The sequence below is a fragment of the Vanessa cardui genome, chromosome 23 (assembly GCF_905220365.1).
Source record: "Vanessa cardui chromosome 23, ilVanCard2.1, whole genome shotgun sequence".
Lineage (NCBI taxonomy): Eukaryota > Metazoa > Arthropoda > Insecta > Lepidoptera > Nymphalidae > Vanessa > Vanessa cardui.
Window position 1 is genome coordinate 2,182,200 of NC_061145.1, and position 16,334 is coordinate 2,198,533.

At 34.7% G+C, this 16,334-nt stretch overlaps 3 non-coding genes across 3 annotated transcripts; 1 reads left to right on the top strand and 2 right to left on the bottom strand.

The window, feature by feature from the left end:
- Window positions 1-5,046: 5,046 nt before the first annotated feature.
- Trnac-gca lies at window positions 5,047-5,118 on the bottom strand. The gene has a single exon. It is a non-coding gene; the product is annotated as a tRNA-Cys (tRNA).
- Window positions 5,119-6,129: 1,011 nt separating this feature from the next.
- On the bottom strand, window positions 6,130-6,201 carry Trnac-gca. Its single transcript has one exon. It is a non-coding gene; the product is annotated as a tRNA-Cys (tRNA).
- A 1,244-nt stretch (window positions 6,202-7,445) lies between these two features.
- On the top strand, window positions 7,446-7,517 carry Trnac-gca. The gene has a single exon. It is a non-coding gene; the product is annotated as a tRNA-Cys (tRNA).
- The last annotated feature ends 8,817 nt before the right edge of the window (window positions 7,518-16,334 follow it).

Consider the following 16,334-nt stretch of genomic DNA (forward strand, 5'->3'; position numbering starts at 1 on the left):
GTTGCGACGCAATATGTCATTCTCGATCGGTAAAGCAGATTATCACTCGTACTGAGCACACGAAAATAGATCTTAAGGTGACGAACCTTTTCTTACCCCGACTGTACATAAAGTAACAAATACATATAATACTTAGAACCTGTCACAAGTCATAAGTCATTTAACCTTAAAGGTACCAGACATTTTCAAAGTTGTAATGTCACGAATGTGTTCGAGCCTAGAATATCCACTTAGGTAGATTACGGCTCGTTTACAAAGCGGAGGCTTGCGCCCGAGGCATTGGATCGGAAAATTATTTCTGTTACCTTTGCGTCAAAACATTGTTTTCATAAAAAAATCATTCATAACCTTTTCCAATTGAAGTAGGAATAAAGATAAACAAACGAAATATATTAGACATTATATATCTTTATTTATAAATAGCTGTTCCCGCGACCTTGCACGCGTTTGAACTAAAAAACAAAGAAATATTGTTATAGCCTGAGTTACTTCTTATTATATCAGTTATCTGCCAAAAAAGTTGCGTCAAAATTCGTCCAGCCGTTCCAGAGATTAGACGGAACAAACAGACGGACAGGAAAAAATTGTAAAAAATGTTCAAATACATACACATACATTGAGTTAATAAGTAAATATTTTACCAAAAAGAAAAAGAAAAAACGACTTCAAACAAAACAGTATTTTAAAAAAACAAATGAATATGCACTAAAAGGTAATAAAAAATAATGGACTACTTAAAAGTCGATTTACGATGATATAACGTAGTTATAGTTATTGTTATATTTGGAGCCGGTGTCAGCCACTGGCACGCGCTTCAAAAACCAAAAGAACGAAGCGATACGAGTCCCTTGATTGACCGAGTATATTATCACCAATTAGTACCGGCAATTTGCGGTCAGATGTAGTTTATTTCGTTCTTCTCATGTCATGTTGGAATAGAGTATATATAGGCAGTTCAATTTGATATAACAAATCAAGTTTATTGTATGTATCGGCGTATTAGTTGCATGAATCTATGATACAGATACAGTATTTCTTATTCGTAAGATTACTAGGCAGGAGGACAGTCTGGAAAACTTATAATGGTTGGCCACGTGGAGGGGAAGAGAGGTAGAGGAAGAGCGCCGTCCCGGTGGATATACACGGTAAAGATAGCCACAGGATCTTGTTGGGCACAAGATACTGTGGCTGTGTTGCCTAGGAATGGCAAAGAATAGGAATGGCTGGAGGATGGTGGTACGAAGTGTTCAGGAGATGCCTCACTCATGGTGGTCACGCCCCTTAATAATGAGGAAACGTAATGTTGTTTTAATTTTTCGCGATTATTACACATTTAAATAAAACTAGTTATTACGGATTTTGATCGCGTATATTAATTATTTTGGACATCCCGACGTTTCGAGCACTTTACAGCGTTCGTGGTCACCCATGCCTACCCGTGACCACGATACTAATATACGCGATTAAAATCCGTAATAACTAGTTTTATTTTTTTTTATTTTAATGAGGAAACGACTGGGATGAAGATTAAGATTACTACCACGTATATATGATAGTACGTTAGACGTTCAGCTAAAGTAATATCAAATCAGAAATAAAAATGCTTTTTATCGTACATCAATAAACACATGTTAGTCATGTTTAAGGAGGATGCACAAGAGGCGGCCTTATCGCTAAAACAGCGATATCTTTCAGGCAGCCTTAAGGAAGGAAACAGAAATAAAAAAGAGGGATGAACATAGCAAAGATAAACATTATGTACAAATACATGACTGTGATATAATAAAAAAATAAAATAACTTACAGTACTTGATATATAGGTACACGTACAAACACATATGTATTTATCACAGGTATAATATGTACATATTTATACCTGTGACACTGTCTGACATTAACAGCAAAAAGTGAACAAACACTCTCGCCTTCTTGATAGTCTCGAACGATGAAGGCACCACATTCTCGCTGTCAAAGACTTCAGTATAAAAGTATGCATAACGTGTATACTATCGTCTATCAGCTAACTTAGTTATTATTTTTATGACATAAATACTTCAGATATACGTCAATTTAATAAATTAAGAACTTTTAATCCTTTGTAATTTTTTTATAAATTGTCTATTTTTAGGTTTATCAATTTTGCGCACACAATTGGGAGGGAGACTGTTACACCCCCTGCTCATTACACCTTCTTGTAACACACCTGACGTGGAGTTAGATAGCATCATTATTAATACACGTACGTACGTACGTATACATATTTTCTCTTTAGTTACATTAAACTTATTCTACTTAATATAAACGTAAGATTTTAGGTAATAATGATCGATCCGCACAGGAGGTCCACCGAGACCAAATAGCAATGGATTGGAAAATTATGCTATAGACCTAATGATAAACAGAAGTGTCAAATTATTTTTGTGATCGAAATTTTTAAGCAGAAATTATTGTCAGGGTAGTATGCGATTTCTTAAATATTTAGTTTTACAATTTTATTTTATATAGACACAAAACCAGTAAAAATAATAATTATATTCAAATTTAATATCAATAATAATAATAAATAACGGTAAATCATTATATTAAAAATTGATTTCAAACAATTTCTTTCATAAAGCGGTTGTAAAGAAAAAAATATAAAGGCCATTTCGTTAAGTGAGTCATCACTTACAAAATATTATATAGTCTATGGTAAAATACAAAATTAGTGTGCGTCTCAAATGCGTCGTAGACACGAGGTCTGTTGCTATAAATATAATACGCTAGACTAAACCATACTTAGGATCAATGTCTATGTTTTATTTAAAATGAAAAGGTAAATATTTATAGTGTTACCATTTTTAAAATTCTACTTGCTTAAGTCGGCTATTTATACCGCGCAAAGAAGTATAGCCTGTTCTAAGCGAAGTATCAATATACATGGTTATTGGTAAGTCTCGCATTATTAAATTTGGACTGATAATTATTGTTAAAATATTGACGAATATCCAGTGTTTAATCATTTTTATAAAACAAAAGAAAAAAATAGATTTTATTTGAAGTTGCATTTTTGACAGATTTTGAAAAAACTAAAAAACGTGATAACTCAAAATATTTTACTTTTGGGTCATGTAAATGGGGGTTAAAATTATTGCAAATAGGGGTGACCCCTATCACCTCCTAACGAATATACATCGAGATACCAATAACGCTGTATGTTTACAGGTACATATATTATGAGAATCAAACGATTTGCTAATTAAATTATTTTCTGGGAGAAAGAACGAAAAACACATAGATATCTTGAGTAGATACGTCGCTAGTTTAGCCCTGTCCAATTGAAGAAGGAATAAATGTAAACAAACCTTACATTAACGTATTTCACACAATTCGTTAATGTCTTATCTGTATTGTGCACTACTAAATGAATATATATTAATTTACAATTAATTATTTATATCCAATTCAATTTTATTCCGTCATTTTTACGCAAATACATAAAGAATAGCATAGATTTGTCAAGCTTTTTTTTTAAATGTATAGGCTAGCGCTTGACTGTATCACACCTGATGGAAGTGAGATACAGTCTAAGATGGAGCGCGCTTGCCTAGAAGGTGCCTATTCACTCGGGACTTGAAGGTACCCATATTGTAGGTGGTGGGGAAAACGGAGGTCGGGAGGGTATTCCAGACCTTGGCGGTGCGTATCAGAAACGAGGAAGCAAAACGTTTCGTACGTGTCGTGCACATGACCAATAATATCGCGTCAATTCACTGTCAAATAATGTTTACTTGGTATTTGTCCTATGGTTGGAAAATACATTAAATCTTATCCCAGCCTGTAAATTTCTCACAGCTGGGTTAAGTCTTCCTTTAAGGAGAAGGTTTGGAGCATATACCATCACACTGATCCAATATAAACACAAATAAGGCACAGGAAAATTCAGTGGTTCTTGTCTGGGCTTGAACCCGCAATCATCACTGGGCCATCTCAGCTGACAAATATTATTTGTCTCACATTAATTCAAAAGACTGTTTTGAATAAAAAAGTCAGAAACTATAACAATGTTTAATAATAAATTAATTAATAAAAATGAAGTACAAGATCTAACTGCTTATGTATCCAAAGATTTAAATTTTTATTAACATATGTTTATTATTTCACCACATAATTTATTGACGTAACGTAACGCGTATCTTTAACGCTTACCCGTTACTTAACCAACAAGCAACAGTTACGTTTAACATAATATAAATATAATTTCAAAATCGTTCTTATCTCGGTTACAACAACAGCCTGTAAATTCCCACTGCTGGGCTAAAACCTCCTCTCCTTTTGAGGAGAAGGTTTGGAACATATTCCACCACACTGTTCTAATGCGGGTTGGAATACACATGTGGCAGAATTTCTATGGGATTTGTCACATGCAGTTTTCCTCACAATGTTTTCCTTCACCGCTGAGCACGAGATGAATTATAAAGACAAATTAAGCACATGAATCAGCGTTGCTTGCCTGGGTTTGAACCCGCAATCATCGGTTAAGATGCAAGCGTTCTAACCACTGGGCCATCTCGACTCGATCTCGGTTAAGTTGTTTTTATTTATTTTTTCATAAAGACAAAACTACCATATAAAAACATCGCTTGGAGAACCAGCGGCTTATGTACCCGTACACCATAAATAACATGTTTTATATAAAAAGTTAAACAATTTTATCTCGAAATATATTAAAGAAACATTTAAATAAATTTTCGTGTCTGTTCTTAACTTGGTAACTAAAAACAGAAGGGAATTGTTTGTACAGTGCAATTTAGATCCGAGCGCCACTTTGAGAATATACGGAGGCGACCTTCGGTGTTGTTTTAAAACTTCTTGCGAAGCGGCCCAGTGTTCTATTCCACTTAGTTAGAATCTTAGTTAGAACTTTATAATGTTCCTTTAAAACAATTACTACCTTTATTTCATTATAATTGATTAAAAGTATAAATTATCATAATATGAGTTCCACATCAAGCAGGTTTTGCTCGAGCGAAAAATATTATATGTATACAGTAAAATGAAAATTTAAGGGGACACCCGGGTTTGAACCGGGGACCTCTCGATCTGCAGTCGAATGCTCTACCACTGAGCTATATCCCCGATGACAATGTATTTGAATTATAAAAATATTAACTAACTTCAAAGTCTATTTGTGAATGAAATTTAGACCAAAATTGAGCTAAAAAAATGAATAATGTCAGCCCTAGATCATGTTTAAATATCATGAGTTATGCAGTTATTAATACTTCAAGTTTATCGTAATTAAATAAATTACATAACTATCATTTATGTTTAGTTTTTTTTACATAATGGCCAATGAAAGCGGTTGGTCAACTCCGCCCACAAACATTGGCATTCAATAAGTATATACTATACAAATATATCTCTAATATCGCCAATGTTCCACCAACGTTTGGAACTAAGATATATCTTGAGTTTGAAGCTGGGTCAATTACGCTTAAAATTTTGGCGCTGGGTATGTTGATGAAGTCGCCTTGCCGATTTTGGTCTCAGCGACAATTGTCATCAGGATCCAGCCAACAACGCAGGACATATAGTGTTGTGTAGTGTGATCCTGTATCACTCGGTGAAAATACGGAGAGGGCACTGCACGTTTTAAGTGGGAATTCCGGTGTACTAGGGCGAGTCCCACATACCCGTAACTTCACGTAGGCAAAATGGTGTAATGCGTTTTTCCAGCGAGAAAAATGGGCATATCGTGCACATGTGCCGGTACAAACACAGGTGATACCATCACTCTCATAATCCAATGGGATGGCAAAACAGTTTTACAGTTCATAACGGCACAGTTATACTTAACGAACGCAAACTAAAGTATAAGCACGTCCATTGGTGCACAATGCACAAAGTTTGGGTACGCTTAGTCGGACGGTTTGCGGTGTATAGCCTACTATTTTATTTACATACAACTTATTTTCGAAATTTGGATTAGATTTTTCGACATCAATTACATTGACATAGCTTGCTATATTTAAATATATAATAGTTTCATATCAATCGCATTAGTAGTTTTTGAGTTAATTCGATAAATGTAAACAAACAAAAATCACCTGTATAATCCTAATAAAAAGGTTGATTAAAAATTGATTAAGGGGACACCCGGGTTTGAACCGGGGACCTCTCGATCTGCAGTCGAATGCTCTACCACTGAGCTATATCCCCGTTATAAATAAGGTTGAATTATATAAATATCAACATATATTTAATATGATTTAGGCATCAACCAAAGCTTAAAACATACTAAATAAAATATTTACATTTAAACATTTTTCTTTTTAATAATGATTGTAAAGTATTGTAAACATTGAATGTTTCCTTTATAACGTGCATGTTTATTATATAATATAAAAAAATCAACTCTCTACCTATAGAAGGTTAAGCTACTCAAAGCCTAATTATTCATAATAAATATAAATAAAACGATCGAAAGATATAATGGTCATACAAAAAATGGATTAAATATAAGCTTTTTTGTTTTATGTCGTGTGTATATGCGTATGTTAATACACCACCAACCTTGGGAAAGATGTTATGTGTATTATGCCTGTAGTTACACAACAATGCTGAGATTTGCTGCTTGACGGCCATTTTTGGGATAAGTTAGGTAAAAAATCGGGGATACCCTCTCCATAGTTTTGGTGGACACCACAGGATCGCTTTCGCATACTACTGTAACAGCCTGGTGTTGAGAACCCCCTAGATCCTGCAGCGTCGTATTAGGCAGGGGGAGAAAGTGTACGTAGCGTTGGGTACGCCTCACTATCGAGAATAGCATTAATGACGTTCAGCAGTGAGAGGTCTCCGCTTATGGCCACTGCGAGGGAATGGCCCTGAGGCCCCCACGTACAGTCAACTCAGGATGTAATACGCCGTGTCGACGCACCACACTCGTGGCAGAAGTTGTCACCTCCCGCCATGCCAGGTGAGTCTTGATGAGACGTTCTTCAATGCTTTCAGCTATTGAGCCGAGATGGTCCACTGATTAAAAAAATATATATAGCTTCTAATATTTAGAAAATGAAGGCTGTATCAAACAATATCCTTCGACCGCAGTACCTATCACTACGTAATATTACTTGGTGGTAAAGAAAAACATCGGGAGAAATGCCTCTGTGTCTTGGATGTAAATCTGGCTGATGTGTAACAACATCGAGCATGCAATGGGTCATTAGATATCTTGAGGTCGTTTATTATTATTATTTTTATATTTTATACTACGATTAGTGAATTTCAACAAAATAATATAATAAATGAATATATTACTATAACATTTATAAAGTTATTTCATTGAGAATAATTATATTGTAAGAGAATTGTTGAATTGTCTAAATTTCTTGCCCATTAATGCGTAAGATATCCTAAAAATGTGTTTTTTAATATTACGAAAATTTAACATTAATCGTATAGGGGATATAGCTCAGTGGTAGAGCATTCGACTGCAGATCGAGAGGTCCCCGGTTCAAACCCGGGTGTCCCCTTAGCTGTCATTGTCTCAATGACTTTATTTTTATTAAGGCTTTTTTTAAGATGAATAAGGATTTAAATGCTTGTAATACCTCGTATTTATGTTCTGTAGTATGTTATATATTTCTTTTAAATATGTCCAATAGACTTAATATACCTACGATAACACTGTAAACTTTTAAACTAAATTCTTAAGTTCATGACTATAAGTATATTACTTGAAAACAGTACGATCATGACAATCCCCCCCCCCAATCCGCTTTACACGGGGGCCGCTCATTAATAAAGAAAACAATGTCATATAAATATAATTTATACCTGAAAGCACAAATAATGGAGCTATCTACTAGAAAAATAAAAATTTAAAATTGGATCATTACTTTCGTTTATCCTCAGCATACAAACAAACAAAAACCTCTACATAATATGAGTATAGATACATATATGTAAAAACAAATGAAGACGGATGGTTACAGTTCCACTCATTACAAATATTTGTAAAGGCTTTACGGGTGTGTGTTTTTGTTTGAGTTTTGTTTCCGGAACCCGACTGGGGGCCGCGGCTTGGAGTTATTCGACCGATGTTTATTCAATACAAAGTCAGAAATAGACCTTTTTAATTCGTTTTAATTCGAATTATTACTGTTTTTTTAAATAGATGAAGCTGATGTTCCACCTGAAGGTCAATGGTCATCACTAACCGAAATTGGAAACTAAAAGTAAGATTTTATATCCTTTAAATCTGTATTTATACTGACCTACCCTTCAGAACACAGTGATACCAAGAGGAGATGAGTAAGTGGTACCTTAGACGAGCTCACATACAGTGACGTATCTGTCGTAGGGTCAGGTGGTGCAATGCTCCAGGGCCCTGGAGTTCAGGGGGCCCTCTAAACTAAGCCTTAAGCTTCTGTAGCTGGAAAATCACAACCCTGTGCACAAGATTTCTTATTTGGTATCTATAATTTTAAAGGGTAATTATTAGTTAAAGAGGGATGGGAAAGAGGGGGTGAGGGCCCGATTCTTTTTCTATGCACTGGGGCCCTTCCTCACCTAACTACGCCTCTGCTCACATAGAACCCTACTAAACTAATCTATGCTCAATACTCATATTACACTTTGCTCTTGCTATTTCGCTGCCAAACTAATGATCGGAATTTTATGAAATTTAGATATGAAACAAACTTCAACTCCAAGAAAAGTCATAGGCTAGTTTTTTTGACTATCACATGACAACCAACCCACTTAAACACGAGCGAAAGTAAAGTAAAGTAAAGTAACAGTCTGTAAATTTTCTACTGCTGGGTGCTGGGCGAAGGCCTCCTCTTCCATTAAGAAGAGGGTTTGGAACATATTCCACCACGCTGTTCCAATGCGGGTTGGTGGAATGCACATGTGGCAGAATTTCGATGAAATTAGACACATGCAGGTTTCCTCACGATGTTTTCCTTCACCGCCGAGCACGAAATGAATTATAAACACAAAATAAGCACATATATATAGTGGTGCTTGCCTGGGTTTGAACCCGCAATCATTGGTTAAGATGCACGCGTTCTAACCACTGGGACATCTCAGCTCTTAAATACGAGCGAGCAAACAATTAGTAATAAAATACATATATTCTTTCCGAGTCGTTTATACGCCTTAATTTAACTAGATCTACTTGACTGTATAGACGTGATACACGTTTCGTTCAGAATCCGGAACGTCGTGAGGAAATAAGCTTTTAGACGATATATTGCCGCGCCAGTTCCATATACAGCATTCGCGCAACTTGTACACCCGCGTTGGCTTTTACGAACGAGAGTAGTTCAATTTAAGATATTAGCGGGTGCATTTACTTAATTCATTCATTTAAGGTAGAAAATTTCAATACAACGATATTATCTAAGTGTATTTTGAAAGACATTGACAAATAAGGTCTTACTTGATAATGAAAGCAGATATCATAACTATATGATAAATAAATATTGGGCAACATCACATACTCTGATACCAATGTAAGTAGCTACAGCACTTGTGTTTAGGAAAATCAGAAGTACATTTTACTTCGGGACCACAAATATCCAGACCCAATAAAACATAGAAAACTAATGAACTTTTTCTGCATCAACTCGGAAAAAACCTGTATACACACACATTATTACTAGCAACCCGCCAATCTTTATCATCATCATCATCATCAGCCTTTTGCTGCCCACTGCTGGACATGGGTCTCCCCCAAAGTGCGCCACGCTCGTTCCTCTTCCTCCCTCATCTACCCTTCACCGGCGATCCTGCGAATGTCGTCTTCGCCTGGCTTCGCAAGGATGCAATGCTGATACTGAATATACTACAGAATTTGTTTATTTACGACATCACATTAGGAACTTCTAAAATTATCAGTGGTTCTTTGCTATATTGTCTATTTATTACATGCAAAAACCATGCCATCGAATCAGTGGCGGCGCAAGATCGAATCTTAATGTGGGCAAGATACAGTTTGCGAGGCCCTTGCTTTTTTTTTCAGTAACTCATCTACCTCATCTCATCAGTCTCATCCCAATGTCATGTTGTACTGTTTTTTAAATTTCGGGCGCGAGGCCCTTTCCACCGCGAGGCCGTGAGTGTTTGTTACCAGTGGCGGCTCGAGATCGAATCTTAATGTGGACAAGAGTTTGCGAGGCTCTTGTTTTTTTCAAATTTCGGACGCGAGGCCCTTTGCACCGCGAGGCCGTGGGCGGTGGCCCACACTGCCCACGCCTTACGTCGCCACTGCATCGAATCACTAACAAATAAACGAATCAAAATCCCCAGCGTAATTTTAAAGATCTAAGAATACATAGAACAGACCGCGGTAAGCAACTATTTGATACTAAATAATGATTCTGATTGTTATTAGTAAGAGCACTAGACTGTTAAAATAATTGTTGCAACCATGCCGTGTATACGAGCTTAGGAACGCATTCTGGATCAAAATTTTATAGTATAAGTTCTGATTATATTCTGTTGGTATACCTTTGAATAAATAAATAAATACCATCATATAATTAGGCGATGCGTGGAGTTATTATTCATTAATTTTCACGTTTGATATCTACACTATCAAAATATTTAAGCTAATAATCTTCGTACTTTCTTTGAAAATAGAATTTATAGTCGGAATGAAATGCTTTGAGAAAATTTGAATACGGCTAATAAATCAGATTTTTATATGATCTTTACGACCTCGTTTTATGATGTTAGGGAGTATAAGAAGTGCATGTAATTGCAATTTTTATGTTCGTATAAATGTTGATTTTGCACGTTTTTATTTTTTAAGTTCAAAGGAATGTTTAGACATATCTGCTAAGACCTTCTCTTTAAAGTAGAAAGAAATCCTTATATGCTCATTTCCTTGTCCGTCTGTCTGTCTGTTCGTCAGAAGACTTCTTCCAAACCGGTAGAGGTATAAAGTTAAGAGAATATTTCGGCGAAAAAAACCCAGAAATTCTTATCAGCCCGATCTGATGAACCCAAAGCCCCGGGATCTCACCTCACACCCATTTGGGTATACAGATTTGGACTATGAGTGCCTATCGAACACCAAGAAACATACATACATTGACAAAATTCAACACTTACAACATCAAATACAAAATAATATGCCATATGAGTTCTATAATGCTCTTGGAATGTCAAAATTTATTAGTAATGTAATATTAACTGTTCAACAACCTGTTACTACCATGCATGTTACTTCTAACACCGGATACTTCCAATAGTGTACAATAAGACCAATACTTGCAGTCGATTATATTAATATAAGCGTTAAATATAATCTTCTATGCTTATAAAATGACCTGTCCCGACTAATTCACCATAGCTGAGCGTAAACTATTAAAGTTAGGGTCATAAAATTTGGTAGAAGCCGGGTCGTTTAATTGAATCGACATTTGCGGAGGAAATTCTGAAATTTCTACCCCTTCAAAGAGTAGAAAGTTTGTATGGTACGCCATTTTTAAGTTAGAAATATGAAACTAAATTTAATGAAAAATGGGTGAAATAGAAGAAGAAGAAGTAGTAGTAAAAAGTCTGGTAGTCCACATCGCTATGACAAATAGTAAAACCTTCAAATGGCTGGAGCAGACCTAAGAGAAAGGGAAGACTCATTTTCGCAGCAATAGTTTAATGAAGCCGTTTGAGTGAGTTCAGAGATCAGACAAGTGAAAGACCAACCATACAAAGAGATCTTCACTTGACATAATATTTTAAATGAAACTAATAAACTTCCAAGCGATCAAAGCCTTCAGAAGATTCGTTGTAGCGCGATTTAAGTTATTACTAACGACATCTATTATCAAGTGGAGAAACTTAACACACTCTTTTAATAACATAAGAATAAGACAATATTGTCTATCTCTAGCTATCATAATAAGTGAAGCAAGTGTATCAACATTATCGACCTGCGAATAAAAATGCAACTTCTTCTCTACATTACATACAATCAACCATATATAAACCATATAAAACCATATAAAACCATATATACTAATGGAATAAGGGTTTATTTAGAGAATCAAATAAATGTTTATTTACGTAAATCAACGAGAGATCAGAGGAAAAATTCAATGAAGAGTTTTTCTGTAGTTTTTTTTCTTGCTGTATTTAAAGTAGCTTATAAGCAAACTGGCATTTGTGAGTTTAATCTTAGTGATTTCCTGAAACATTCCTATAATTATAAGCCCTTTTTAATTTAGTTCTTTTTTATATTACGCAAATATAAGAACTACATTAATCTATATTAATATAATAAATATGAAAGTAGCTCTGTCTGTCTGTATCTCTTTCACGACCAAACCGCTGAACCAAATTTGATTAAATTTGGAATAAAGCAAATTTGTACTCCAAGAACACGTACACCTTTTTGTTGACACATGGATAACAACAAAAACATGTACGAAGTCGCGGACAAATACTAGTAAAAAGTAAACAATTTTACGGTTTTTCCATCCTACATAAATAATCGCTAAGATCATTTGTTACATAATCTACATTGATAGAATTCGGTACTTGGCTTACTTATGGAACTTCCTTTACAAAGATAGATATCATGAAGACGAATAACCTTCGTCAAAAGTATAATACCTCGCTCCATTGCCTCCACTGGTGACAGGAGGGCTGGTTCGTTTTTTGCCCAGAGGATTAATAAATAATAATATATTTATTGAAGACACTCATAAATAATATAAAGTCAAGTATGTAAGGACTCACATCTATATACTAAAAAAAGGTAAAGTAACAAACTCTCTGTAAATATCCTATCGCAGGTCACCTCTGCCTCCTTTTGAGGAGAAGGTTTGGAGTTCATTTCACCACACTGCTCCAAAACGAGTTGGATACACATGTGGTGAAATTTGATTGAAATTTGATAGATGTTTTCTAACGCTGTTTTCCTTCATCGTCAAGCACGAGATTAATCAACAGATAACAGTACGAATTATAAACACAAAAAGTAAAGTAAAGTAACAGCCTGTAAATTTTCCACTGCTGGGATAAGGCCTCCTCCATTAAGGAGAGGGTTTAGAACATATTCCACCACACTGTTCCAATGCGGCTTGGTGGAACGCAAGGCAGAATTTCGATGAAATTAGACACATGCAGGTTTCCTCACAATGTTTTCCTTCACCGCCGAGCACGAGATGAATTATAAACACGAATTATGCACATATATATAGCGGTGCTTGCCTGGGTTTGAACCCGCAATCATCGGTTAAGATGCACGCGTTCTAACCACTGCAATTAATTCTTAATGCTTAATGGGCCATCTCAGCTCCTTACACAACACAAAGTAGGCAAAAAGAAATTTAGTGATTAAGCATCTTGACCGATGATCGCGGATCATCGGTCAAGATGCACGCGTTCTAACCACCAATGTATAATTAATGTTTTTTTTTTAATAATTATTTAAATTAAAAAGTAAGTAACAAAATAGCAATTATTAAAAAAAATTGATTGAATGAATTAATTCCGTTGCTGGAATAATAATATACAATAATATTATATAAACGTTTTTTTACACAAAAGTGCAAATTTTGAAATTGGACAACTTTTGTATACCCATAATACAAAGATAACAGTACGAAGAACGTTTTTAAATTAATGTAAATAATAAAAACAGTACAACTAAAGTGGGTCGGTGAAATAACAATGAATTAATTCTTTAGGTGCAAAGGAAGCCAGCCTCTCATTTCCTCTTCGCCAACTTTACGGATATGGAAAATGTTCCTGATATTTCAATTTGCTTTTATTTTTTATGGCAAAAATATAATCAATTTTAATGGAAATGGGTTCTTAAAATGATCTGACGTCATATATTTCAATAGTATTATGTACAACTGAGAGTCGAGATGGTCCAGTGGTTACAACGCGTGCATCTTAACCGATGATTGCGGGTCCAAATCCAGGCAAGCACCGCTGATTCATGTGCTTAATTTGTCTTTATAATTCATCTCGTGCTCAGCGGTGAAGGAAAACATCGTGAGGAAACCTGCATGTGACAAATTTCATAGAAATTCTGCCACATGTGTATTCCATCAACCCGCATTGGAACAGCGTGGTGGAATATGTTCCAAAACCTTCTCCTCAAAGGGAGAGGAGGCCTTTAGCCCAGCAGTGGGAATTTACAGGCTGTTGTTGTTATATGTACAACTGATGGTGGTAGGACTTGGTGCAAGTCCGTTTTATTTATTTATTTATTTATTTATTTATTTAGAACTACCAACAAAAGATACAATAATTCGTGTACAGCAGTAATTTTTAGTAATACATTTCAATTGTTCTTTTACTTACAGGTAATTACAGCATGCAAGTTGTTATAGGTAATCATCGACTAACAGACTTACATTACTAAAAATAATAGATTCAATTGCATAAAAAAAACATGTTTACAAAATACAGGATTTTTCTTAATTTATGCAAAACATAAAAATGTAAAAAAGGAAAAAAGCTAATAAAACTATATAAGAATTCCATTGAATAATCAAAGTGACAAAGTAATGGTGTAAAAAAATTGTTCACAAGTATTTAACAAAATTCACGATATAAAAAAATATATATATATATATATATATATATATATATATATATATATATATATATATTTTTTTATATCGTGAATTTTGTTAAATACTTGTGAATAAAAAATATAAAAAAAAACAAACACAGAAAAAAGCAGATAACATAAAATCATAACTATGTATTTATATTCTATGCAAAGTTTTTTAGATGTGAGGTAATTTTATTTTTAAAGGAGTAGATACTATCATGCAAGATGTCTAGTTCATTGATATCAGTCGATAACTCGTTATACGTCCTAGCTAGTCTGTTTATTGGTGAATTTTTTCCTAGCTTGGTTTTTTGTTTAGTTGTTACCAATAACGGTGACTTGTATCTAGGTATCCTGAAAGGCACGTTAAAACCAATCATAGAGAGGATTTGTGGGCAGTCAATTTTATTATTTAATAATTTGTGTAAAAACGTTACATCTAAAAGTTTTCTTCGACAATACAAGGACAGTAAGTGGTAGTTATTAAGTCAGCCCTGGTACTGATCGCCCCTCAAGTTATTAAATCTATAATGTAAAAATTTTAAAAACTTCATTTGCACTCTTTCGATTGTATTAATATGAATTTTATATAGAGGGCTCCAGACAACAGAACAGTATTCAAGTTTACTTCTAACCAAGGAGTTATAAAGAGTTATGATTGTATATGACTTATGTAGCTCCTTAGAGTTTCTCAAAATGAATCCCAAAGACTTGAATGCGGATGTTGTAATGTGTTCGACGTGAGTATTAAATTGAAGCTTCGAGTCCAAAATAACTCCTAAATCTCGAATAGTTTGCACCTTGTTTATAGTAATACCAGATATATTGTACGCACTTTCTATAGCATTTCTTTTTCGTGTAAACCGAATATGGTAGCACTTCTTGATGTTTAATTTCATTTTATGTAATTTGCACCAGTTTTCAAGGCGATTAATATCTTCCTGTACTATAGTCACGTCATTGTGAGTTTTAATAGTTTTTGTTATTTTTAAATCATCAGCATAAAAGTAAGCTCTGACGTGTTTAAATATTAGGGGTAAATCGTTTATAAATATATTAAAAAATATTGGACCTAGATTTGATCCCTGTGGTACTCCTGAATGTGCAATGTATGGAACTGACTGATATCCATCAATAACTACTGTAGATGGGCGTGCGTTAATATAAGAGGTGCACCACTTTATTTCTCCAATAATATAGAGTGATTAACCGTATCAAAAGCCTTCGAAAAATCTGTATAAATTGCACCAATTTGTTCACCGTCATCTACAGCTCTAACTGTTTCTGTAACAAAGGTGACAAGGTTGGTATTGGTAGATCTTCCTGATACGAATCCGTGCTGATTACTGTTTATGTGGGATTTAAGATAATCTGCTAAATTATAATGTACAAGACTTTCGAAGACCTTTGCCACAGTTGACAAGATTGATATCGGACGATAATTTTCGACGGAAGCGGGATCATTGCTTTTAAACACAGGTACAATTCTCGCCTCCTTCCAAACTTGTGGAAATATTCCTGTGTTTAAAGATGTATTAAAAATGAGATACAACGGAAAAGATAAAGTAGTCGCACACATTGAAAGGAAGTAGGGAGATATGTTATCTGGTCCTGCGCCTTTCTTATGATCAAGCCCCTTTAATTTTTTTTCGATGTTGCCTTGTGATAGGTATATATTACCAACGTAAGTTTTGGGATCAGGTGCACAGTAGTTTGATGTGTTGTCATTTACATAGACGGAGGAAAAATACGCTGCAAAAAGATT